We start from the raw sequence: 26,045 nt of genomic DNA on the forward strand, positions 1-26,045 counted from the left end.
TACTGCTTCTTTTATTTATTTAGAGAAAGAGTGTGAGCAGGGGCGTAGCAGAGGGAGAGGAAGAGAATCCTCAAGCTGTCTCCTCTCTGAGGGCAGAGAATGACATGGAGCACCACCCAGGGCCCGATCCCAACACCCTGAGATCATGACCTGAGCCAAAATCAAAAGTCAGATGCCCCGTATTGTTAGTACTTCTGACCTGAGACTAGTGTAAAAACTAAATGAGTTAATACATACAAAGTACTTCTAACAGGGCTTGGTGCATAGTAAGTGCTATATGCCTATTTACACAGCTATGCCTATTTAAATAGCTTTTGTTATCCAGACTGGTGACTTGTAAAACTAGGAGAAAGTGAGTTTCAGGGATAGTGCCAAGAACTGATTCTTTCCCATGTCTTACACAATCCATCCCTCAGATGATTTGTGTTAGTAGTTTACCTTTTATATCGAATCTGATAGACAAATTCATGTCTTCATCTATGGATCTCTTACACCTAAATTTTCTGAGTTAATAAAACATAATGAGATTTAAAATTGTAATTTGGGAAAACTGTTTGTTATTTAGTGATGAATGGTGGATGTAAAGGGAAATGGGGTAGGGAGGTGCCAAAGAAGGACAGAAAGAAAGGATGGAGGTGGGAGGGAAAAGTGGGCCTGAGAACTTTGAGAAAATCTGGTCATCGGCTTCAAAAAACTGGGTTAAGATAAAATGTGAAAGTGGCCACAAGTGAATGATAGGAAGAGTGAGTTTTATTTTCTTCTTTCTGCTCTTCAATTTCACTAAGTCTTCTATAATGAATGGATATTGCTTTTATAATGAGGAAAAAAATGGAAAAGTGTTTTTTAAATTAATCAAATGTGTGAAAACTCCACATAACAAAGTTGTTCAGGGAGTCAGGAATTCAAATTCATAATAATCGAATATACAGAGAGTAAGAAGCTATGGCAGGGTAAAAATTTTATGCTCATTTGCCGTAAAAGACCACCAAGAATTTGAAATGCATAATTCAGTAAGAGTATTAGCATCAAAACAGCTTTCTCACAGTTCTCTGGTTTGGGAGTTAACTTTGCTTGGAAAGTAGATTTTTGTCACATGGAAAGAGCTAAAGGATTGGGAGGCTGGTGGCAGAGCCCACAAGTCCTCAGAAGCCCATTTTCTAGCACCTCAGTGTGAGCTCTGGCCAGCAATGTTTCATTTCCTAGGGAGATCTTTCATGTGGATCGACCCGAGGGCCTGGGGCCAGTGAGGACCTGCATGTGTGAACATAGGTGCCATGCGCTGTGCCCTGACTTTGAGAAGTAGGTCCTCCCCAACTTTCAAAGTTGTCATATCCTAAAATGTGGTATTTTTCTGAACCTCCAAACCTATATTTCCATATAAACTATGTTATGATTATTTAGTAGGATTCCATGTTCCAGTTGGGTTTTCAAAGATATTTTGCATTCCTTTTTCTCATTTAAATCTGGTACAGACTCAATTTCTTTTTTTTCTTTATCTCAGCTTCAAAAGGAGAAAGACTGAAATCTATCAGTTTCTGAGAGGGTATATAGTAAAATCTCCCAATATGCCTTAGGGTTTGCCATTCTCTCCCTGTGACATCTATTTTTTTCTTCACAAATCTATTTCATGTCTGTGGCGAGGTAGGTGTATGTTTGTTAGAGTTTCTTAGATTCTTTCTTTTTTTGTTTGTTTGTTTAAGCAAGCTCCAGGCCCACGGGGGGGGGGGGGGGGGGGGAGGGGGGGGGCTAGAACTCGTGACCCTGAGATCAAGAGTTGCATGCTCTACTGACTGAGCCAGCCAGCGCTCCCTATTGGATTATTCCTATTATGACATGACATGCCTCTTCCTGAAGGGTTGATGTTTTACTTAGGAAGTGAGAGCCCAGGGCAGTGCAGGTGAGGAAGAAAGGAAGTGAGATAAGGAAAAATGCAAGGCCATGTAAAGCAATGAGTGACCCCACCGACCAGTACTTCCCACATACCTCAGAAAGCCCAGCACTTTCACCATTTGCCAGTAGGACTTTCTCCACCAGGATTACAAGAAGAGTAAGGATGCGGCTCCCTCTTCTTTCCCACTTACCCTTGATTGAGTATGATCCCACTGGGACCTGATTTCTCCATATTTCAGTGTTGTCATTGGCCCTTCAGAAGAAGCTCCCAGGAAGCCAGCCTCAATGTCCTGAAACATGGCTTCCTACCCAAGTCTAGAGTGAAGTGGAGTGTAGGCAGATGAGGCATTTGAGAGACTCTGAGAAGGTAAACAAGGTTTCTGTCTGGTACGTCTTTGATAACAAATGTTCTCATGTAATAATTATATCTTGAGGTCAATTCAATAAAAGTAGACATCCCCCCCCAAAAGACTGACAAACTCAAAATCAATTCAGTAAAAATGTGTTGAGTACTTAGCATGTACAAGTCACTGTGCTAGGTACCCTGAGGGGAAAATGATGTGCCAGACCGATTCAGGGCCTCCTGGCAGATGAGCAATCTCTGGAAGAAAGATATTGTGCTCATACAGACCTAGATTCGAATTTCTGCTCTGCTCCTCAGTGCTTTGTGAATTTGAATAAAATATTTAACTTTCTAAGGCTTGGTTTCCTGAGGAGAATAACAGTTGTTGGCTTACAGGTTTGTTCTAAGACTGAAATGAAATAACAGTGTTCAAGTATTTGATCACTATTAAGTGTTATTTCCCTCTCAGGGGCTTAACCCAAGGGGTCAATTCAGATAACTATAAAAACATCCATTATATAGGCAAAGGTTGAACAAAGGACCTTGAAGCACAGAGAAAGGAGAGGAGAATTTAGAAGCTCCGGGAAGGCTTCCAGGTCTTCAGGAAAAGAGAAAGAGAATCCCTTCTCCTTTCCCCATGCATGGTTATCCCTTGGCAAATGTTCCGTTTTGGCAAAGTTGGTCTTTGACACCCTACTTTTCTTGTATACCTGTCTCCTGTGTCGTGTTTCCTCTGTCCTGTAGCTTTCTAGGTGGCGTGTAGCCCATCCACATTGCCTGACGGGGAGGAGCAGGCAGTGTGGGCCGTGCTCCCCCAACCCAACTCCCTTGCCTTGGGAGGTACTGCTGCTATTTGTTCAAAAGCAAAGGGATTACACTCACCCTAACCAAGTTGAGTGACTGGTGGTGGCCTTTACTCTCCTGATGTTTTGCACTTCTTCCTCATTGAAGCTCATTTCACAGACAAGTCTAATCAGAATCACTGCCATGAGAGTCTACCCATTGAGACAGCTCTGTTGGCTTTTCAGGATCTTCCTTTAACCACTTGTAGATCCATGGGCTCTCTGGAAGCTGCCAGGTTTTCCATGGAAGCTTTCCTGGAGACATTCTGCCAGCTGAGCATCAGTGCTACCTTGTAGGTAGCAGGTGTTTACCAGTTAAGGGCTATTTGTTCACAAACCATAGAGGAGCTAGGTTTCCATACTGCTCCTCTACAGTTTTCAATCATGAAATGTCCTCTCATGAAAATCCTCTCTCAGAATTCTTCCTTTTTTTCCTTAGCATATATTCCATGTATTAAATACCCCATTCTCGTATCAATTTTTTGGTTAAGGAGAGGCCTAAAGAGCAGCAAGGCTCTTAATTTACTGTTTGAAAAATCCTATTGTTCACATAAGAAACATGTGAAAACAAACTCCTTATTTGATCAGATAAAAGGGGTGAGGCTTATCAAGAATTATGACACACACTTCTCCTTCACTTAGTCATTTCTCCTATGCTCCCAGTTAGCCTGGGTATTTCTCTACAGTGAGCCCAATATGAAATGGCTCCTATCTTAACATCTATTCTTCTCACTTGATATTTCAAGAAATCTGCTAGGGAGTGAGAAGACTGGCTTTGTAAACCTTAGGAGGTACTTTTTTTTAATAATAAATTTATTTTTTATTGGTGTTCAATTTGCCAACATACAGAATAACACCCAGTGCTCATCCCGTCAAGTGCCCCCCTCAATGCCCGTCACCCACTCACCCCCACCCCCCACCCTCCTCCCCTTCCACCACCCCTAGTTCGTTTCCCAGAGTTAGGAGTCTTTATGTTCTGTCTCCCTTTCTGATCTTTCCCACACACTTCTTCTCCCTTCCCCTATATTCCCCTTCACCATTATTTATATTCCCCACATGAATGAGAACATATAATGTTTGTCCTTCTCTGATTGACTTATTTCACTCAGCATAATACCCTCCAGTTCCATCCACGTTAAAGCAAATGGTGGGTATTTGTCATTTCTAATGGCTGAGGAATATTCCATTGTATACATAAACCACATCTTCTTTATCCATTCATCTTTCGTTGGACACCGAGGCTCCTTCCACAGTTTGGCTATTGTGAACATTGCTGCTAGAAACATCGGGGTGCAGGTGTCCCGGCGTTTCATTGCATCTGTATCTTTGGGCTAAATCCCCAACAGTGCAATAGCTGGATCGTAGGGCAGGTCTAACCTTAGGAGGTACTTTGAATTTAACTTAGCAAGGTCTACAAGAAATGCTATAGCTCATTGCTAAATTATCCTCCCACCCTGCTTTGTGGTGGTGGTGGCAGATATAGGAGTAGAGGCAATGTGCCATAGGGGAAGAGCACTGGATTGACACTGAACCAGGTATTTGCTGAACCACTTAGTAGCTGTATGATATGACCAAATCACTCAATCTTGTGGGGCCTCCTTTACTCACATTTAAAATGTCAGTGACAGGGCACCTTGGGTGGCTCAGTCAGTTAAGTGTCTGACTCCTGATTTCAGCTCAGGTCATGATCTCAGGGTTGTGAGATCACACCCTGCATTGGTTTCCATGCTGGATGTGGAGCCTGCTTAAGATTCCCTTTCTCCCTCCCTCTCCCTTTGCCCTTCTTCCATCCACTCTCTTTCTCTCAAAAAATAAATAATAAACACATAAATAAAATGAAATGCTAGTGACATAAAAAATAGTAATAAAATAAAATAAAATTGTCAGCAACAAGCCATACTCATGAGACCAAAAATAAATGAGATCATTTGACTCATACAGCATTTGAATACCTGTGTGCCAGACACTGTGCTAAGTGCTGGGGATATAGATTTGAGCAAGATAAAATTCCCACTCTCAAACAATGCAGAATCGAGTAGGAAAGCCAAATGTGTAAATAGGTATACCCAGTGTTGTAGATGTATATTCCACGATGTGGTTCACAAGATGGAAGATTATATCAGACACACATAGGGAGCTTTTCAAATTACACACAGCCACCCCCAGGGGAAAAGTGCTACACTGTCAGTAATTCTCACTTCTTTAGAACCGCTAGGACACCTATTTAGCAATGGAAGGCATGCAGTTCAAGTCAAGTCCCTGACATTTTCCATGTAACCCTTTCCTGTCCCAAATCTCTAGAACCTCTTCTGTTTGCAGTATCCTCAGGCATAAAAAAGTCACCACCTAACCTTCAACTTCTCCTTGCTTGCTAATGACTCTTAAATCTGCTAACGACTCTTAAATCTTCTGGATGATCCATGGGTTCCTCATTTGCAATAAAAGTGACACTTAACTCCAGGCCTTCTACCTTCTTCTAGTGGGCTTATTCCTCTTGTATCCCCCACTGTCCTGAAGGACAAACAGTTCGTCCAAGCTAACTACCTTGGAGCCATCCTAGACTCCTTCCATCTTTGCATCATTTTTAGTCAGCCACCAAATCCTATACATGCTATCTCTGAAATGCATGATGTGTATCCCCAACTCTCTATTCCCACTGCCCTGACTCTAAAGCCTGAAATAATCTATAATCATTTTTTTCTGCACTATCACAATGACCTTCTTGTCTACTTTAGAACGTTATTCTCTCTAAACTGTAATGTTTCTTTCCCACAGGTAAATCTGGTGATGCCACCCCCAGCTAAAATTCATCCAATGATTTTTTTCCCTCCTTCCTCTTAACCCCAACACCCACAATTGTATTTTAATCATTTTTGCTGCTTGATCAATTCTGGGACGGGATGGGGGACTGGTATGTGCTGGGGAAGGGAGATAAAGAAGTGAAGAATTATAGAAGAGATCATCTTGCATTGAAGTCATTTATAGTCTCATTTGGAAGGCATTGGAAGAGTCAAATAGCATTAAGTTTATTCAATGATCACTTACTGAATATCGACGATGTGTTAGGCACCAAGCCCGCTGCTTAGCTGTAGTGATTAAAATGTATGGTCCCTTGAGCACTTGAGCGGCAAAAATTGCAACGTAAAAAGTTTTGCACCATTACTTTTGTATAAAGTACTACCAGAGCATGGAGCTGGAGTTGTGACTTGAAAGTGGAGGCGGAAGCTGCCAGACTATGGTGGTCTGCATGGGAAGATAAGGAAGCCAGAAGTTACTGTGATAGGAAGCCTGGTATTAGGGAAATAGAAAGCTATTCATTGCCACAGGAGGGCAGGGTGCTCAGGGGAGGATGATCAAGGGGGCATGAGAGCCAAGGATTAGTCTGAAGCATGTGTTCTTGTATTCACTTACTCATTCATATGTTCATCAACAAATATTTAACATCCTTTCCAGGGTTTCCTACTAGTGTCGGCCCCAGAGAGCTATGGCTGTGTCCTGGCTTAAGTCAAGAACCTGAGAGTCCCCTGCGAGTAGGTAAAAATTTGAAGTGAAATCACCATTGGTATGTTGCTTCCCTCTCCACAGCCTCCTCTCTGTCTCCAAAAGAAGTCTTTAAACCCTTAAATATTTCTTTCTACTATTCCAGCCACAGACAGACTAGAGGTGACATCCTTGAAATGAATTAGAATGAAAGAAAACAAAACCATTTAAAGAGTAAGGGTTTTAACAGTTGCACAGAAACCCCTTCACTACTATAAATATTTAGCACAGGAAGGCACATGGTTAAGTCCACACCAGGCCACAGCCAGTGTGTAGTTTTCATGTTTTTTTTTTTAAGACTTATTTATTTATTCATGAAGAGAGAGGCAGAGACACAGGCAGAGGGAGAAGCAGGCTCCGTGCAGGAAGCCCAATGTGGGACTCGATCCTGGGTCTCCAGGATCACACCCCAGGCTGCAGGCGGCGCTAGACCGCTGAGCCACCGGGGCTGCCCAGTTTTCATGTTTAAACTCTCCGTGTTCACTCATTACTCCCGTACTGGAAGTCTTTTCCTTTGTTGCTTGTGAGTTTCTCCTATTAAATAAGCCTCTCTGTTGGAAGAATGCTTATGGCAATGACTATAATTACAACCCCAGGCTGAGCTGGAAAATGCAGTGTGATGTGACAGCTTTTGTGATAGGAGGGGTAGAGAAAGAATGAAAGCTTATAATTTTCTTTGAGGTATCTTGAAATCTGACAGTAGCCCTGCCCTTATGATGTAAATGTTCAGTGACCTGGAGACTTAGGACAGAATAAGCCAGATAGACATGCCAAGTCCCTGCTACATGGTCTACTGGTCAAGCAAGAAAGACACCACACAGTGCTGAATGCTCTACGACCTCTTTAAAGGGAATGTTCTAGATCAGTTGTTCCCCCCTATTTTGGAATAATGTCGAAACTTTTTGTCATACGAAATGAGATTTTCTTAATACATTATTTGAGAAAATACATGATGATACAAGTAACTACACATTTGTCATTACTTTGAAATAAATGTGTTTCATGAATCTCACTAGCACTTACAGATACCTGAAAAACAGAACATGTATGTTTAGAAAAAAAGGATTTATTCCATCTACTAACTAAGCTTGGCCCCTTATGTATTTGATGACATTTGCAGCAGTCCAGAAATCTGTGATTTCCTCCTCCCCCTCACTGCCCCTACTTCAAGGTCACAGACTTGCAATAGTGTGTTCCTAACACTCATGACTTTATTTGTTTAATTGTATCTTGTCATAATAACAAAAAGCATAGAGGCCTACTATATTTTGGCTATCATGTTAGGGATCATAGATACAAAGTCAAATCCTACTCAGTACCTGCCCTTGAGGAGCTTAAATCCATCTGGGAGACAGATATATAAATCTGTAACAGTACCACAGGCACAAAAGAGGATGTGGTTGGTCAATTGTACTCATGGGAATTATTAGAAAAGCTTTCATAGAGGAGATATATCCGTCAGCTATTGCCACAATAATGCTGCACAACAAATTAAAGACACAATGACTTAATAACTCTGAGGCTTATGGTCTGCAAGATGATGGCCAATTCCCTGGGCTGTGCTTGATTCCATGCTTTGGGCCCCATTCTTGAAGCTGTAGGTCTGCTCTACATGATTCTCATCCTCCTCAGACCAGATGTTCTCATAGCATGTCACTAACGAGCAAGAGGGCCAGTCTGTGAAAACATTGCTCCAGTCTCTGCTCTTGCTGCAGTCATTAAAATTCCATTGGCCAGAGCAAGTAACCTGGCCAAGCCCGAAGTCAAGGAGTAGGGAAGTATCCTCTACCTTTCTATAATATGGATATGGATCCTACTACAGGAAAATGAAGAACTGGGATCAAAAGTAAACTTACCATAGGAGAGAAACCTTTGATCTACATTCTGAGAGATGATTATCAGTTTATCAGGTGGACCTAAAATTCTGAAATACAAATCAGGAGAAATAGAGGAACACTATTGCACAGTATTTGGCCTGAAAGAAATGTTATCATGGATAGAAGCTGAGGCTTTTCTAGTGGATCTCTGCTTGGTGTCTCACATGGAATACACTGGGGCAATTAGTGAGTAGAGATGAGCACTGCCTATGCATGCAGAGCTAGATAGATCTAGAAAATATTTAATGAAAGACATCATCCTGCTGGTCCTAAACCCAGACCAACCATGAAAGGGCAGTGTCTCTGTTTTTTAACCCAATGTCTCTCATTGCATGACCATGAAATCAAAAAGAAGAAAAGCAGGACTCACATTCTCATAGCCTTCTGTAGTAATCCATTCTTCATGCTGTTGTCTTCAGAGTATTGAGGCTGTGGTTTGTACTGGTTTCCTATTGCTACTATAAACAAATTATTGCAAATGTCATAGTTTAAAAACAACACACATTTATTATTATTTGCTGGTTCTGAAATAGGTTTTATAGGCTAAAGTCAGGCTGTTGGCATGGCTGCATTCCTTCTGGAGACTCCAGGAAAGAATCTCTTTCCTTGCCTTTGCCAGCTTCTAGAAAGCTAGAAGCATAGCATCTTCAAAACTTTCTCTGATCTAAACGTCTTCATCACTCATGAAGATATTGGGCCCACCTCATGATGATGATATTGGGCCCACCTACTTAATCTAGGATGATCTCTTGATTTTAGGACTAGCTGGTTAGCAACCTTCACTCCACCTACAACTTTAATTCCTCCTTGTCATGCAACATCGGCAGGTGGATGAGTTTGAAAGGCTATTATTCTGCTTCCCACATGGTTCAGGGGAGAGGGGGTGATGAACAATGCCTCACATTGGTATTATGCTTTATGACATACCAAGACTTTCATATTTTTATGCTCTCACTTTTGAATCAGCAGAATAGAAAGCAGAGAACCATTTTGTAAGTGGAATAAATTGTAGCCCAGATACATTAAATGGCAACACAGGATAGCATAATAGTTACTCACTGCTTGTTCAATTACCTCTAAGTCCTCTGAGTGTATCTGAATTGGCCCCTGTCTTCCTCTCTTGCAATTATTTGTTACATGTCTGTCTCACCACCTCAAGGCAGACTTGGAGTCATTTAACACTCTGTGCCTTAGCAGTTACGATGGCAGACAAAAAGAGCATTCGTTAGATACTTATTGTGTCCATCATGTGCCAGGGACTCTTTTTGTGATTTGAAAGAGTAAACATGGACTCAAGGTCACACAGCTCTCAGCACGGAACAAGGCTGGAATTCACATGGAGATTTGCATGACTCCAAAGCCAGCATTCTTTCCCTGCTTCTTATGAGCCAGAAGTCTCTCAACTGAGTTTTGAAGAAGAGACAGTGTGGACTACCTAGATTTAAATGTCTAAAATCAAGACTTCTAGACGCATGGCTAGAAAGTGCAGAAACTGAGAATAAGCATTTAGAAACTTTAGAAGCAAAAAAAAAAAAAAAAAAAAAAATAGAAACTTTAGAAGCAAATCACCTGAGTACTTTGATGTCTACTGAACTAGTAACCAAAAAAAAAAAAAAAAAAAAATCAGGTTTGTATTTTATTAGTTTTTAAGGTTCGTTTGTTTTATGTTTTTACTGTATTTTACAAAAATATGGATCCTCAACAGGTTGGAATTTTAATACTTGGTTTTTCAGAGAGTTTTAGGATCTTGATACCTACCTATAAGAGATGTGTGGCTTGTCAAATAGGTGCATTTTTAGCTCTATAAAGTGTTGACAAATTGCACTCCAGAATGGTCAAACCAATTTCCAGTCTCACCTGCAGTATATGAGAGTTTCCTTTTTTTCTCAGTTGTGTTGTCAGAGTTAAAATCTTTGCCAATGTGGTATCTGTGGAAAAATAGTTCATCTTCGCTATAACATTTATCTGATTAATAGTGAGGTTGGACATCTACATGTTTGTTAGGTTCCCATTCGGATGACTCTAATAAGGTAGATTTTCTCAGTTTACAATTGTGAGGAAAAGATGCCTATAACAAGCCACCTGTGGGAGGTAAAATATTGTAACAGGTATAACTGGTTTTGCCTAGGAAAAGCCTAGAATAGCTAGTTTTGACTTGATGAAGGACAGGAAAAGCTCGTTGTAGCAAATTAATGCAGTCATAGATTCGTTAGTATCTTTCCTGGTATTTGGGGTTTTGAACAATGATTCAGTCATCACCACTAAAACACCTCAGTGGAGTGATTTTCACGGAGAATTCTGTACCTGTCATCCAGTTCTTAGCAGTGAGTTTCTGTTCCTAATGAGGCTGAAGACACAGAGTGAAACTGAATTCACCTGTGGACTTAGTTATTTTCTAGTGCCGTGACATGACCTCTCACTCACTCTACCTTTGACGTGGGTGGAAGGACTGGGGAAAGGTATGGAGGTGGGCATACTGAACCAGCATTCCCTTCCAATCACCCTGTAGTCAGCCTGCTTTTTTTTTTTATTTTTTGTCTGCCCATTCTTTTTACAACCTTCATTGAAAGAGATGTGTTAAAATCTCCCATAGTGATTATGAATCTATCCATATCTCCTTTTTAGTTCTGAAAATATTATTTCATATATTTTGAGGTTATATTCTTAAGTCGACACAAAAATAATTGTGATAATATTCCAAAGTACTACTCCAACAGGCAAGCCTGAGTATTTGGTTATCCAGAAGAGATGGAAAGACCCCTGGCCTTGAGCACTCATATAGCTCATTTTTACTGTTACTTTTAGGTATTAGTGGCCTCTTTGAGGTTTGGTACATGCTTAACATGCTCCTGCCTTGGGGCCTGTGAATTTTCTACTCCTGCCCCTGGCACAGTCTTCTTGGTGTCCTCAAGGCTTGCATCAGTGATATGTAAAGCACACAGAATTATACCTGGCTCACAGTAGTTATTATAAGAGGAGGAAATGAATGCTATGAGTTCAAGTGTCAGGAGAGCTTCATGGATAGTCATTAGGATTCACCTAGAAAAAAATTTGAATGGGGACATAGAAAAGCATATTAAAGTAGTAAAAAAAAAAAAATGAGTTGAATTACAAAGTAGAGGTCCATGAGGATTAGGCAAAGAATTTTGGACTTTGTATTATAATCCTCCTCCCACTCTTCACTTCCTTCCTAAGAATATCAGATTCCTGAGGACATACCCAGAAAGATGCCCTGTACATAAGAGGCAAACAATGTTCCATATACTAGTGATAAAGCACTTAGACCATGGGGTGAGGTTGTCTGGGTTCGAATCTTGTTCCATCCCTTCCTTACTGTATGGCCTTGGACCAGGTGCCTAAATGCTCTGTACTTCCATCTCTTGTTCTGTACAAAGTGGCTGAGGCACCAGGCTTACCGGGTAGTTATGAGGATTAGCTGTTATAGATAAAGCATTTACTATATGCTTATCACATAGTAAACATTAGCTGTTATTAATTCAGAAAATTCCTAAATTTTACATTACTTTCCCTTCATTCAAGACTCAAAATTCTGCCATAAGGGAAATATTTGTAAGTAGGGTTGGAGGAAGAGAACTTACACCAGCCAGCCCGCCCAACCTAGTAATTATACCCTATCCCACACCTCTTTCCAATTTCCTTGTGACAGATGTTGTCTCTCTTTCCAAATTTTGTTCAATCAAGTGACAACATGGCAATGTCTGCTAGGATTTTGATCTATTTCCATGACACCTAAAACTAAATAAATAAGGAGAGGATGGCCTTGTGCAAGGAGGCCTTGTATTCTGATCATCCCTTTGCTTTCAAGAGTAATTTTTCCTTGTTTCTCCCTCCTCCCAAAGCTTAGCTACTCAAGGGATGATTAGGAATCAACTGTGTACAATTCCATAACACTTGATTTTCACAACTGAGGTCTTTTGTAGCTGACTAGTGCAGAACAGAGTACCTTGCCATCAGAGACAAGAAGAGACTTACCTAGAGCAGATAAAGCAAAACCCAAAATGCAACATAGATGCAACAGAAAAGCTTTCCTATTCCTGGTTTGTGTTCTAACTTGTCTCAAAGGGGGCAGCCCTGGTGGCTCAGCTTTAGCGCCACCTTCAGCCCAGGGCCTGATCCTGGAGACCTGGGATCGAGTCCTGCATGGGGCTCCCCACATGGAGCCTGCTTCTCCCTCTGCCTGCATCTCTGCCTCTGTCTCTCATGAATAAATAAATAAAATCTTAAAAAAAAAAATAACTTGTCTCGAAGTGTGTACTGAAAGAGCTTGATGGAATGGGTGGATAGCACCAGCACCGAGAAAACACTGTCACTGAGAAAAGTCACTTGATAAATCCTAATCTTGCAAACAGCCATGCCATTCATGACTCTGATGCTAAGATTAAATTACGACTGTGCCCCAGGAAAGCAGAACTCTACCAGGATACTCCTCCCACGGAGTGTTCTTCATGTCTGAACTTAGCGTTCTCAACACTCCTCTCAAGGTCTATTTTCAACTGCTGTACGAAGGATTAATGACAGTAACTCCTTCTAATGTGATTAATGTTTCAGAAATATATCCCATTGTGGAATTCATTGTGGAATATCCCGACTTCATAGAGAAAGGCCTTCAAAAATAAAGGAAATGAAATCACAGATGTCTGAGTATAAACAGATTTTCTCTTTTCATGTTCAGTAACTAATCTTGGTCAATGAATGTTTGTTTCAAAAATAAACGCATGCGCAGCAGCCTTCCTACTAATGGTAGAAAATGACATCGCTATTTAAATATTAAATTAATGTAGGGCACCTGGGTAGTAGTGCAGTCAGGTGAACACTGACTCTTGTTTTGGCTCAGGTCACGATCTCAGGGTACTGGGATCCATCCCCAGGTCTGCCCTGCATGGAGCCCCCTGTTGGGCTCTGTGCTCAGTGGAGACTCTACTTGAGGATTCTCTTTCTCCCCCTCTGTTCCTCTCTCCCAAACCCGCCCATGTCCTCACACACACACTCTCTCAAATAGTCTTTTAAAAAAATAAATGTTGAATTAATGCAAATTAAGGGGTAAATGTTGTTCATGAAGTGTAGAGATGGACTACACATTTTACCCTTACTCTAGTCTCAGTAATATTTTCTGTTGAGCCATCATGACAAATCAGTCCTTTTGGGGGGACTCAGTTTTTGAATCATTGGAAAAGAAGGGGGATAAGACCACTGACCTCATGTCATCATTCTGAAAATAGAGAAAAATCAAGTAAACAATAGTTTTAAAACTATCAAGAGTATAGATTAATTAGTAGTATAAGAAAAGGAATACAATAAATTCCAGTCTTCTTTTATTTTAAGATTATTTATTTATTTATTCATGAGAGACACAGAGAAAGAGGCAGAGACAGACAGAGGGAGAACCAGGCTCCCTGTGGGGAGCCCAATGTGGGACTTGATCCCAGGATCCCAGGATCCCAGGATAATGACCTGAGCCAAAGGCAGACACTTAACCACTGAGCCACCCAGGTGACCCCTCTCCAGTCTTTTAATATGGTCACATAAATACATGTATGCATGCATATATGGATGTGTATTTGTTCTTGTTATTAGCCTGAAGCACAGCTATGTAGATTTATACCTCACCAAGGTCTATGGGCATTTCACAATTAAAGCTAGAGATTTTTCTATCAACATATCAAGCACGTTCTTTGTTTTCTAAAACCATGATAGCAAATTTTATATTTATTATACCAAAACATAATTAGTAGTTATTCTTGTGAACACAGACAGAATCATATAAAAACAACAGGTGCAAGAACTCGTAGATAGTCATTAATGGCAAAGGCCCTGAGGATTTGGAGCCAGAGTTACAAAATACCACAGAAGCAGGTGTTCTAGGTATTCCCGTGGCTCATGTGAGCACTTAGAAATATTTGATGTGGTGGATGGCAGCTTGCTTAATAACGAGGCTGAACAGGACAGCTGGCAAGAGGATTAGTGGTATGTGGAAAGCTGGGGATTGGAGAACAGAAAAGGAATGAACAAATTTGGCAGAGTTGGTTTCTGTATTCCCAGGACCTCTGCTCTGGTGTCTCGCTCGGATTCCCTGTGCTCTTCACCAGCGGGACAGCACACTGTCTCCATACTGGATAGCCCTTCCCTAGTTCTTCTCATGATTGGCTCCTTCTAATTGTTTAGGACTCACCTTGTGCTACTTCTTCAAGGACACCAACACCTCCCAATCTCTCTAGTTCTCTGTAGCCGTATCACCATCTGCAACTGCTCTTTAATCATTTGTGTATTGTTCACAGTGTGTTGCTGCCCACCACACTGCCCACAGTGGGTTGAGCTTTATAAAAGGAAGAAGTACATCCCTGGCAATTTCTGGGTCATAGGATATATACATCAAACAATTGATGAATAGGGGCACCTGGTTGCTCAGTCAGTTAAGCCTCGGACTCTTGATCTCCACTCAGGTCTTGATCTCGGGATCTTGAGTTCAATCCCCACATTGGGCTCCACACTTAAAAAACAAAATGAACAAAAACCCTGATAAATGAATGCATTAATCCTCAAGGCTTCTTACGGCTCAACCATTTTCTCACTGATTATCTCTTTCCTCAAAAAACATAAGCTTTATTCTTGATTCATGGCAGTCGCCCTTCCCAATTTTTGAGGTAATAGTATGTTAACCATGGCTGATTCTCATTAGCACATCAGTCAGCAAATACAACCACCCTTTCACATAACAAAATGATGTAACTTAGTTAAAATTCCTTTGTGATCTAGTTCTTAAAGTACATAGGGATGTCCATTTCTAACAATATAGAAAAACTTAGAACTTCCAGTTATAAAACACTTGGAAATGCTGAATGAATTATACCGAACATTCTTTTAAATGCAGAGCTGAATTAAAAGAAACTGTGGGAAAGTATGAAAAAGCAGCTAAAACTGAAAACCACAGCAGCACAGAGGATGTAAGTACATGGTTGTTTTGAAGAAGAAGCAGGAGAGAGAAGAAAATGTTCCCCCAGTAACCCAAAGCTTGGTGTATAAATATATACTTGGAGATAGGAGATGTGGCCCTGGCTCTATGCAAAGCTGAGAGTTGGAATGGAACCCAAAGTACTGTATTTTCAGAGCAAATATATAGCTTGCTGAAGAACCATGCCTCTAATCCAGGCCTCACAAGATCCTCACAGATAACGGCTCACTGGATATAAACTCACAATCTAAAATTCTAAAACACAGGCCACGATGAGCAAGAGTTAGCAGATACCACAAACAGCATGACTGGATGTCTAAGAGTTTAAATCATATAACAATAAGAATCAGGAGAGAAAAAAAAAATGCAAAGATGGGGGGAAAAAAAAACACAAGGGATGCCTGGGTGGCTCAGTGGCTGAGCATCTGCCTTTGGCTCAGGGTGTGATCCTAGAGTCCCAGAGTCGGGTCCTACATCAGGCTGCTGCATGGACTCTGCTTTTCCCTCTGCCTCTGTCTCTGCCACACTCTCTCTCTCTCTCTGTCTTTCATGAATAAATAAATAAAATCTCTTTAAAAACACACAAAAATACATTCGTGGACATTAAAAACTCAATACACGTTAGGAAGAGCTAAGAGAACATTGTCAAACCGGAGGATAGATGTGAGTCTGAATCACAGGGAGATTAAGAGATGAAAAATATGAAGAGAGATGAAGGGACATTGAGGACAATATGAAAAGTTATCTAACAGGAGTTCCAGAAGGAAAAAAAAAATTTAAAGGAAAGTACAATGACTACGAATTTTCCAAAATTTATGAAACACATAAGTCATCTGATTCAGAAAGTTCACAAAGTCCTGACCCAGGATAAGTAAAAGTAAATCCACTCCTAACACACTGTAGTGAAACAGCAGAATATCGCAAAGATCTATGCAGCAAAAGTCAGAATAATGCACCCAAAATATACAATAAATAGATTGATATGAGAAGTCTCAACAGCAACAGTGTACATCAGAAGACATTGCAGTAGTTTCTTCAGGATGCTTAGACAAGATAGTCAGCAAGCTAAAATTCTATGCTAAACTATCATTAAAGTAATAATAATAATTGCCAGTGCAATTAACAAACCCTACTACTTCAGGAAGAACAAAATTTAACTCAAATGGAAGGAATGAGATGCAAAAAGGTATAAGCAAAGAAATTAATTAATAAATATTTAGATGATTCTAAATAGTTCTTGATTATATTAGGCAACGGAATAATGATTGATTTGTGATTATAAAAATAAGATGGAATTGAATGAAGATGGAGGAGGTTTTGGCTGAGTGTTCTAAAGTCTTTCTATTAATTGGGAGGTGAGACATTTGTTAACCTTGAAAAAGTTGAAAGTCACATGCACATGATCAAATGTTCACTATCACCACTAATAGAAATATATATTTTTTCAATATATAGTTTTCAAGTCAAATGAAGCTGTCAAAAAGCTTGTGTGTGGTCTAGTACAGCTGAAAAACTTATTTCATAGCACTAGAGCCGACGGTCTACCTGCTTTAGGAAAAGTCCTCCCCTCCTCCAAACAGACTTAGACGTTCATTCCTGTCTTCTTGTGTGCCATGGGCAAACCTCCTGTAGAGCAAGTTTTGTAATGGTGGTTTCTTGGGTCATTTTCCTGTGCTTTCCTCACCATTATATCCCAGTGCCTGGCACAGAGCTGGTGTTCTCATGTGTGTAGAATGAATGGATGCAACTTGCTCAAGGCTGCACAGTTACCCAGTGACAGATAAGAACAAGAACTCAGATCTTTGCTCACCCAGTCTTGTTCCTTTTGAAAAAAAAAAAAAAATTGTTGTATCTGAGAAAATTGTCGTGTCCCATGAAAATAGTCGTTGCTTGATTAAAGTGATAAGAATTCCCTCTGAGATCAAAACGCCAATGATGAAAACAGAACAGTTCACATCAGTAACTATTGCTAATCTTCTGTTTAGAGAAAACCCACACTTTGCAGGTTTTGCTGGTTTTAGAGCAGAGTCCTAGAATGGGCTTTCAGAGAGCCTGACTTTTCAGGGAGAACTTAACCACATCTTTCCCAAGGCAGCCTCTCCAGGAGCATGATTCCAGGGGATAGAGAGGATTCCCTACCCACCAGCTTGTCACTGCTGAGAATTAAGATGCCTTGTTAAAATGCCGTGTGCCTTGAGACCCTGCTGGGGTCTAAAAGATGTGGAAGGTGGAAGGGCTGGGAACCAGCTGAGGATTTGCTGTTGGGAGGCTCTGCACTGAATCAGCAAGAAAGGAAGGGGAATTGAGGTGGGAGGGCAGACAGGAGGGAGGGGGGTGTGCAAGAAGCTAAAGGTGAAGGAAGATACCAAATACCTATTTCGTAATTTTGCTCAGGGCCAGCTCCGTTCATATTTCCAGCCCCAGCAACACACATGTTAAAAGGGAAAGTTCCACATTTGATCTCCATGATCTCCCCACAAAATTAAAGGGTGGGAAGGAAATCGAAGATCTTTTGAGATTCTTCAGGGGGCAGTGGGCACCTGCATGAGAGAGACTCTCGAAGCTCTGTCTCCACGCAGCATTTTCTTATCAGTCAAGAGCCCAGAGGGGCAGATTATTCCAAAGGCTTTGCTTCAAGAGGAGGATGGTCACAGATAGCAGTAAGGGGAAGGGAAGACTGAGGGTGGACAGCCCTACGCAGGGGGGAAAAGAGGGCGCTGAGTATGAGGGCTCTGGTTTGGGTTCCTGTCTAAACTTGCGGAGGTCGGAGTCCTGCTATGTCCAGGCATATAATACTTTGGCAAAAGGAGCCAAGTTCTTAAATACAGCCTCTTCCCTCCACACAAGCCTTTCTCTCCTTAACCTGCCTCCACGTGGAGAAGCACCAGAAAGGAAACACACCCTCCAAAAAGGACAGGAAGAGGTATGTGTGTGTGCGGGTGTGTGGGTGTGTGTGTATGTGTGTGCACGCGTGTGTTTAATGTGTTATCAAGAATGGACAGAGGAATGTGGGCGGCAGAAATACCTCGCATTTTTGCCACACTGAAGTGACTAAGGTTAATTTTCTACTCCCATCTTTCACCTCGGAGGTACCAGATGAATCTCTTAGATATGTTTCATAGGATTGTGGAGCCTTATCAGAGAGGGATTTCAGAACTATGATAAAGTGGAACAAAGTAGAACCCTACAGGCTCCCAAGGAGATGCCCCACCCCCTACCCTACCCCCCCTACCCCCAATTACCATTTCAGTCAAAGCCTTAACTGGGCAAAAGGAAAGCAGACTGTGGAACAAGAGCCCCTGAGGCAGCCTGTTCCGCCTCTGGCTCTCTGAGCTCTGAAGGAGCCGATTGTCAGCTAGCATTGAAAACAAAACAGAGCTTTCTCTCTTGAGCCTCGCTGTTTGTATTTGTTCAGAATGCATGGGCTAATACTCTGATCTGGGATCACTTGCTTATTTCCAGAGACCTCACTTACACACAGTTGTTGGGGGAAAAAAGAAAATCTCCATTTTCTCACAAGTGGATTTGAGGTGAGAAGAATCCAGTTAGCAGTAAAGGTTTCCCCAGGTAAACATTTCAGTGCATCAGGGTCCACACCACCACATGAAGAGCTGTGATCAAGAAGCCCCTTGCAAAATGTTACCTGTGGAACTGCTTTAATGTCTTCCTTAACAGACGCTTGGCATTAGTGAATCAACCACTGGGTTAATTAGAACTCAGACTAGCAGCCTATTCTCAGCTCATAGAATAAACACTGTTTTCCTTTGGTCTAATTGCAAGATGTTCTTAAACATCATCATTTTGTGAAAGAAACTGACTACAAATTGCTTCATGAACCACATTGTTGGGACACAGAATGTGCCTGCGATCTGGAGAAGGTGTTTGCAGTTTGCCAACAAAATGCCATCCACGGAGGACAGCACTGCTGTCCATATTCTCTTGGCACGGGACACCTGGGTGGCCCAGCGCTTGAGCCTCTGCCTTTGGCTCAGGTCCTGATCCTGCAGTCCCTTGGATGGAGTCCCACATTGGGCTCCCTGCAGGGAACCTGCTTCTCCCTCTGTCTCTGTCTCTCTCCGTGCATCTCTCATGAATAAATAAATAAAATCTAAAAATAAAAAAAATAAGATATTCTCTGGGCAAATGCTATTTTCTTCCTCATATTCTTTCCTCGTCTTCTACATAACCCCTATCTGAAAAAGGCCAGATCAGAATCAAAATGTCCTTCCCCCTTATCAACAGATTTTATGTGGTTCCACAAAGCTGCTGGCTTCAGTGATCTTTTAGATTTCTTTTCCCAAACCCCAGCAACAGTCTGTATCATCATAATTGAATTAGAAAGCCAACAAACAAACACAAAATGACCATACCGCCAGCACTATCAACAACAAAACTCAGAAACAAAGTGACTTTCTTTAAGTCAGTGAGGCTTGATTAAACACCTGGGGGAGCATAATGGGTCAGCCATTCTGGAACACATTGGGTTGTTATTGTAGAATTTTGCTTGAGTATTTACCCTAAGGGATTATAATACCTGGAGTTTTACCAAACCTGATCTGCACAGGTGCCCCTATGCCATATGAGAAAATCCCCAGGCACAAAAGGGAGAAAACATTTGAAGGGGCCTCTTGGATGCCCCTGGGACCTCCAACATTTAGAGTGGTAAGCACTCTGATCTGAAACTCCCTTCCAAAGAGATCCTCCCGTGTGTATGACTACAGACCTTGACCAAAGAACTACAAGCTTCTTAAAAAAAAAAAAATGGGACTCCCGGGTGGATCAGTGGTTGAGCATCTGCTTTGTCTCAGGGTCCTGGGATCAGGTCCCACATCAAGCTCCTCACAGGGAGCCTGCTTCTCCCTCCATCTCCGTTTCTGCCTCTCTCTGTGTGTCTCTCATGAATAAATAAATAAAATCTTTAAAAAAAAAAAGCAAAAAGCAGCAAGTGGAAGCTGAAGTAACAACTGTGTATTATTATACAAACTGGAGTTTCAATACCATTCTGGAGAGCTTTTACATAGTAATAACTTGCAGGTGATCTTTGAAGGTGTTCTGCCACTTGGCCACCACTAGAGGGCGGAGCAGACCACTTTCACACATTTCCTCCCGCAGAAAGTTGAAAGTTCTGAGCCAACGGACTGAATGCTGGGCAGACCTCTGCCCTGACAAGTCTCTTTTCCACCCCTTAACTTCATCCAATGTGTGCATCACCTCTGAAGGTTAGGGCGGAAGAAAGAGCAGGCAAGCACATGAGTTGCATTGAAATTTAGTGTTTCACTGGAGAAGAGAATCTCGACTTTGATCATTTGCATCTACTAAAATGTTTCAGCCCTTTCCATAGGTCAGAGACTGGGGAAACAAATCCAAGTAGCTGTTCTTTCCTTCTACAAGCTTACAGCTTGGGCAGCAAGGCTGACATAGGTGACTTCGTCAAGCCACTAAGTTCTAAATGCAGTACAGCTCAGAGGAGGGGAAGCTTAGTCAGCTTTGGGTGCAGGTGAGCAGACATCATTACCCAAAGACTTAAGAAGTGAATGTGCAGGGCACCTGGGTGGCCCAGGCCGTGATCCCAGAGTGGGGGATCAAGTCACACATTGGGCTCCTGCTCCTGCATGGAGCCTGCTTCTCCCTCTGCCTGTGTCTCTGCCTCTCTCTCTCTCATGAATGAATAAATAAAATCTTAGAAGAAGGAGAAGGGGAAGGAGAAGAAGGAGAAACAGCAGCAGCAAATGTGCTGGAGGCTCAAAGACCAAATCAGAAATCACTGATTGAAGGAGAAAGACAAGCAGAAAGAGAGGGTCTTTTGAGAAAATACTTTCAGTATAACAGAATCTATGACAGGGGAAAAAAATACCCAAATGCAAAATAAGAGAGAAAAGTCAAAATTTAGGGCCGAGAAACCATTAGGATTTTTTTTTTTTTTAATGATAGTCACACAGAGAGAGAGAGAGAGAGAGAGAGAGAGGCAGAGACGCAGGCAGAGGGAGAAGCAGGCTCCCTGCACCGGGAACCCGACGTGGGATTCAATCCCGGGTCTCCAGGATCGCACTCTGGGCCAAAGGCAGGCACCAAACCGCTGCGCCACCCAGGGATCCCGGTTTTGGTTTGTTTTTTAAACTATAAGCTTTTCTAGAATTCAGAAAGTTTGGGATAAAAGCAATTTAGAAAGAAAACAATAACATGACCACACTGCCCTGAAATTAATACACAGAGGGTAGAGAATGTTGCAGAATATTTTTACTGTTCTCATTAGTCTTTTTTTTTTTTAAATACATTTCTGAAGAGCCCTCCCACCCTGAAAGGGCATTTGAATATTATTCCCATTGTGTATGCAGCGGTGTGCCTGGGAACCCTGTAGGCCAGTCTGGGGGTCATAGTGGAACCTGCCTCCACTTCTCTAAGGTGTCCACCTCACCCACCAAACCTGTACGAAGTGCAAATGCAGTGGTCTAGTCCTGCATTCGCACTTCGTATTAATGGCTACACCCCGTACACCTGGCTACACCAACATCACTCGGGGAGCTTCTAAAACAACAAATGTCCAGCCCCATCCCCCCTCCCAGTTGTGATTTAACTTTAGAAAATCTCTAGATTATTCTAATGTGAAGTCAGGGTGGAGGCCTACTGAGTTATACAACTGGTGACATTCCTCAGGAAAAACACAAAATTCCAATTAGGATATGGAATCTTCACTTTCTTTTTCTTGAGCACCAGGAATGAACTGAATTTTCTATGTTAACTTTTTGTACCTTCAATGCCTGGAATGGATTATAGGGAAAATATGTTATCTTTGCCTTCTTTCTCTTGAGCACCAGAAATGAGTGGAATCTTCTATGTTAACATTTTATACCTTCAGTTCCTGGAATGGTTTGTAGGGAAAATATGTTATCACAAAGAAAATAACATTAAAACTAAAATTAATACACAGAGGGTGGAGAACAATGCAAAATATTTATTTTTACTGTTCTCATGAGTCTTTTTTTTTTTTTTTTTTTTTTTTTTTTTTTTACATTTCTGAATAGCCCTCCCACCCTGAAAGGGCATCTGGAAGTTCCTCCCTTCAGGATGCTCTGGATACCACTCTGCCCTTCCCTGGGGCTTCCAGGCTCATCTCTGAACAGCAGAGTGAGATGCCTCAGCCTCTCAAGCTCCTTCTTGGCTTTATTCTGGACTTTGGGTGGCAGCCCCTCCTGTGCTTTCTTATGAAGTATGTGTGCTGATGGTTAGCAATTTTGAATTCTTTATGTTACAGCATCTATGAAACTGACATTGCTCCCATTTACCTCCTCTCATTATTATGTTAGCATATTACTTAGTTTTGTCATGTTACATTGTCTTTCAAATAATTCTTCCCTATGATGGTGAATTGTACATGTCAACCTGACTGGGCCATGAGATGTCCAGATAAACTGATTAAATATTATTTCTGTGTATCTGTAAGGGTGTTTCTAGGGGATATAAGCATTTGACTTGGTGAGCTGAGTGAAGTAGATTGCTGTCTCCAATGTGGGCATCATCCCACCTGCTGGGAACATGAATAAAACCAAAAAGCAGAGGAAGATTGAATATTTTCTCTCTGCTTGACCACTTGAGCTGTGACATGGGTCTTGTCCTGCCCTTGGACTAGGACTTACACTATTGGCACTCCTGAGTCTCAGGCCTTCAGACTCAGACTGGAATCATACTACCAGCTTTCCTGGGGTTCTAGCTCACAGACAGTAGATTATGCGACTTCTCAGCTTCTGTAATTGTGTAAACCAACTTCTTTATAATAAATCTCTAGATATATAAGTAGATAGATAGATGATAGATAGATAGATAGATAGATAGATAGATAGATAGATAGATAGATAGATTCCCATTGGTTCTGTTTTTCTAGAGAACCAGGACTGACTACTACATTCTCCATCAGGAGGGAGTATGAGAGGACAGAGAAAGATAAAGGTGATGATGAAGAGGGGACTCTGGCCCTGCCACATCTCTCACACCTTGCCGTCCTTCCTCCAGCTTGCTGAATTGGAGGCTCACATCAAAGGATCCCAGAGTAGTCACTCGAAAGTGGCATATTGTAAGTGTTGGGATGGCCTACTTTTCTTGGGCACTTTGGCTCAAAGTTCAGTCCAAGACAGCTGCTGTCCCTTAAAATCAATCCTCCTCTGGCAAGAAAGTTGCATCAAGCAAGCACTCTAGCAAGAGCTCTGTTACTGAGGAATTGCCAGGGCTGAAGGTCCACGGTTGGCAGCCTCCCGCAGCAGGAGGGAGAGGAGCCGCTGCTCGGACATCTTTATGTCTCTAGAGGGCAGAGCAGGGCAGCCACACAAGCTGGGAGCTGGTAAGTCAGCATTTCAGCAGCTGTGTAGGTGGGTAGCTCCTAATAAAATAGGCACAGAATAAATAAGTATCCAGCAAAAAGGATTCCTTTGAAATTTTACTAGGAGAAGCATAGAAACTAAAGATAAGGGGTGCCTGGGTGGCTCAGTGGTTGAGCATCCACCTTTGGGTCAGGTCGTGATCCCGGGGTCCTGGGATCGAGTCCCACATCAGGTTCCCTGCAGGGAGTCTGCTTCTTCCTCTGCCTATGTCTCTACCTCTCTCTGTGTGTCTCTCATGAATAAATAAATAAATGAACTCTTAAAAATAACCTACAACTTCTGAAGGATTACTATGTAATCATGCACTCATTACTTATACACATAATCTCATAGATGCTGGATGGGAGCATCCTGTAATTTAAGTGCTTATTTGTTCCATTTTGGCTTAGAAAGATTAAGTTACTTTCCCAAGAATACATAACTGGCCAATTCTAGAGCTTGAATTGACCTATGGGAAGACTTACCTCCAAGATCTGTATCTGAACAATGAGAGAGACCAAGACTATTCTTTTGCCACAAAAGCAATCCAAAACCCTTCTCTGAAAATGCTATATCCCTCTGAGCTTTTCAGGCGAGGCCAAAATACCATTCTGTGTAAGAGTCCTAAAGTTTCTATTCTCTTCTATTATAAAGCCATGATTTATAGTTAGAACTTCTCAGTAGCAAATTGTTTCTTATATACCATTAAATGAAAGAAGTTACAAACAACATAATGGCTTTTGTGCAAAAATGTGTATGTCTGCAAATAGATCTCTATTTTAGAAAATATGCTCTTTTAAGGTATCATTAACACATAGCATTATATTTGTTTCAGGCATACAAAATAACAGGGTATTTGTGTATATTGTGAAATGATCACTATGATAAGTCTAGTTACCATCTGTCACCACATAGTTATAAAAACAAAGTGTTTCTTGTGATTGGGACTTTTAAGATCTACTTTCTTAGCAACTTTTTAAAAAAGATTTTATTTGTTTATTCATGAGAGACACAGAGACAGAGAGGCAGAGACATAAGCAGAGGGAGAAACAGGCTCCAGGCAGGAAGCCTGATGTAGCACTTGATCCCAGAACTCCAGGATCACGCCCTGAGCCAAAGGCAGATGCTCAACCACTGAGCCACTCAAGTGTCCCCCTTAGCAACTTTCAAATATGCAGTACAATATTATTAGCCAAAGTCACCATGCTAGCATATATGCATTTTGATCATGAAATACTGGATATAAAAAGAGGGTGAGATATTGGACAATCTTTTCACCTTTCATTTTGTACAGTTCTGTACAGATTATATGTGGATGGAGAGGTCATGGTACCTATTTTGGTTCGTTTTTATACCTCCTTGGTTTGAAAATTAGAATTAATATTTATTATTTTCAAAACTATCTTTTAGAAGTCACTCTTGAAACGTTTTTCTACAGGTAGCATTTTCAGTAGCTATTTTTTTCCTCTTTTCTTTTTTCTTTTTTTCTTCTTTTTTCTTAGTAGCTATTTTAAGAAACGGTATAAAGAGTGAAAAAGATTTCATGATTAAATTTCCCTCTCATGATACTGATAAACTCATTTAAATTAATAATTTAATAAGCAGGGAGCCTGCTTATCCCTCTGCCTATGTCTCTCCCTCTCTCTGTGTCTCTCAATAATAAATAAAAATCTTTTAAAAATTAATAATTCTATATATTATCCTTCACCTGAAAACTTACTGAATGCTTCCAGACCACCCCAAACAAAGATTCTCGTACTTGAACCAAACCCATATGTATATGGAGACCAACTCATCTTGCTTTGAAAAGTCAGAAGCATGATTGATTATAGGACTGAGAAACAATAAGACCCTAGCACACTTTGTGGATTTGGTAATTTTCTACCCTTGTACCTGAAAGGAAGAGAGACTTCTTAACCCTATTTTCTTAAAAATGGACTTGCCAGTTTATAGAAGCATTTCACATAAAAACCTCAACTGAGTTTATGTTGGAACTTAGAAAATTTGAAGGTAGAGTACTTCACGTAAGAAAAATAATGTTTTCTGGATTTAAAAAAATACAGAACTCTAACTACTTAGTAAGGAGACATTTTACTAAACCACATCAGAAAATCAGTTTCACTTGTTAGTAGTCCTTAGCATATGCTGAATAATTTCTTTTAAAAAAAAAAAAGATTTATTTATCTGTTTTAGAAAGAGCAAGTGAGTGAGGGAGGCTCGATCCCAGGACCC

General features: G+C 41.2%; 1 protein-coding gene and 1 long non-coding RNA gene across 14 annotated transcripts in view; one reads left to right on the top strand and one right to left on the bottom strand.

Annotated features, from left to right (window-relative positions):
• Positions 1-26,045, top strand: part of KLHL31 (kelch like family member 31) — a 142,998-nt gene that overhangs the window by 35,955 nt on the left and 80,998 nt on the right. For 4 of the 12 annotated variants that reach the window (XM_072832617.1, XM_072832620.1, XM_072832622.1 and 1 more), the window contains one exon: positions 6,529-6,605. The exons of the other annotated variants lie outside the window; for them this stretch is intronic. The gene's annotated coding sequence lies outside the window, so the exon portion shown is untranslated. The remainder of the gene's footprint in view (positions 1-6,528; positions 6,606-26,045) is intronic. 12 annotated transcript variants of the gene reach the window in all.
• LOC140636851 (uncharacterized) lies at positions 6,091-15,003 on the bottom strand. Of its 2 annotated transcripts, none has more exons than XR_012034082.1 (5): positions 14,908-15,003; positions 10,350-10,420; positions 8,863-8,950; positions 8,472-8,539; positions 6,091-6,318 (listed from the first exon to the last, which is right to left on the bottom strand). It is a non-coding gene; the product is annotated as an uncharacterized lncRNA (long non-coding RNA). The 2 variants fall into 2 exon arrangements; XR_012034081.1 differs by having other exon boundaries at positions 14,683-14,997.

This window comes from Canis lupus, chromosome 7 (genome assembly GCF_048164855.1).
Source record: "Canis lupus baileyi chromosome 7, mCanLup2.hap1, whole genome shotgun sequence".
In the NCBI taxonomy this organism is placed as follows: Eukaryota; Metazoa; Chordata; class Mammalia; order Carnivora; family Canidae; genus Canis; species Canis lupus.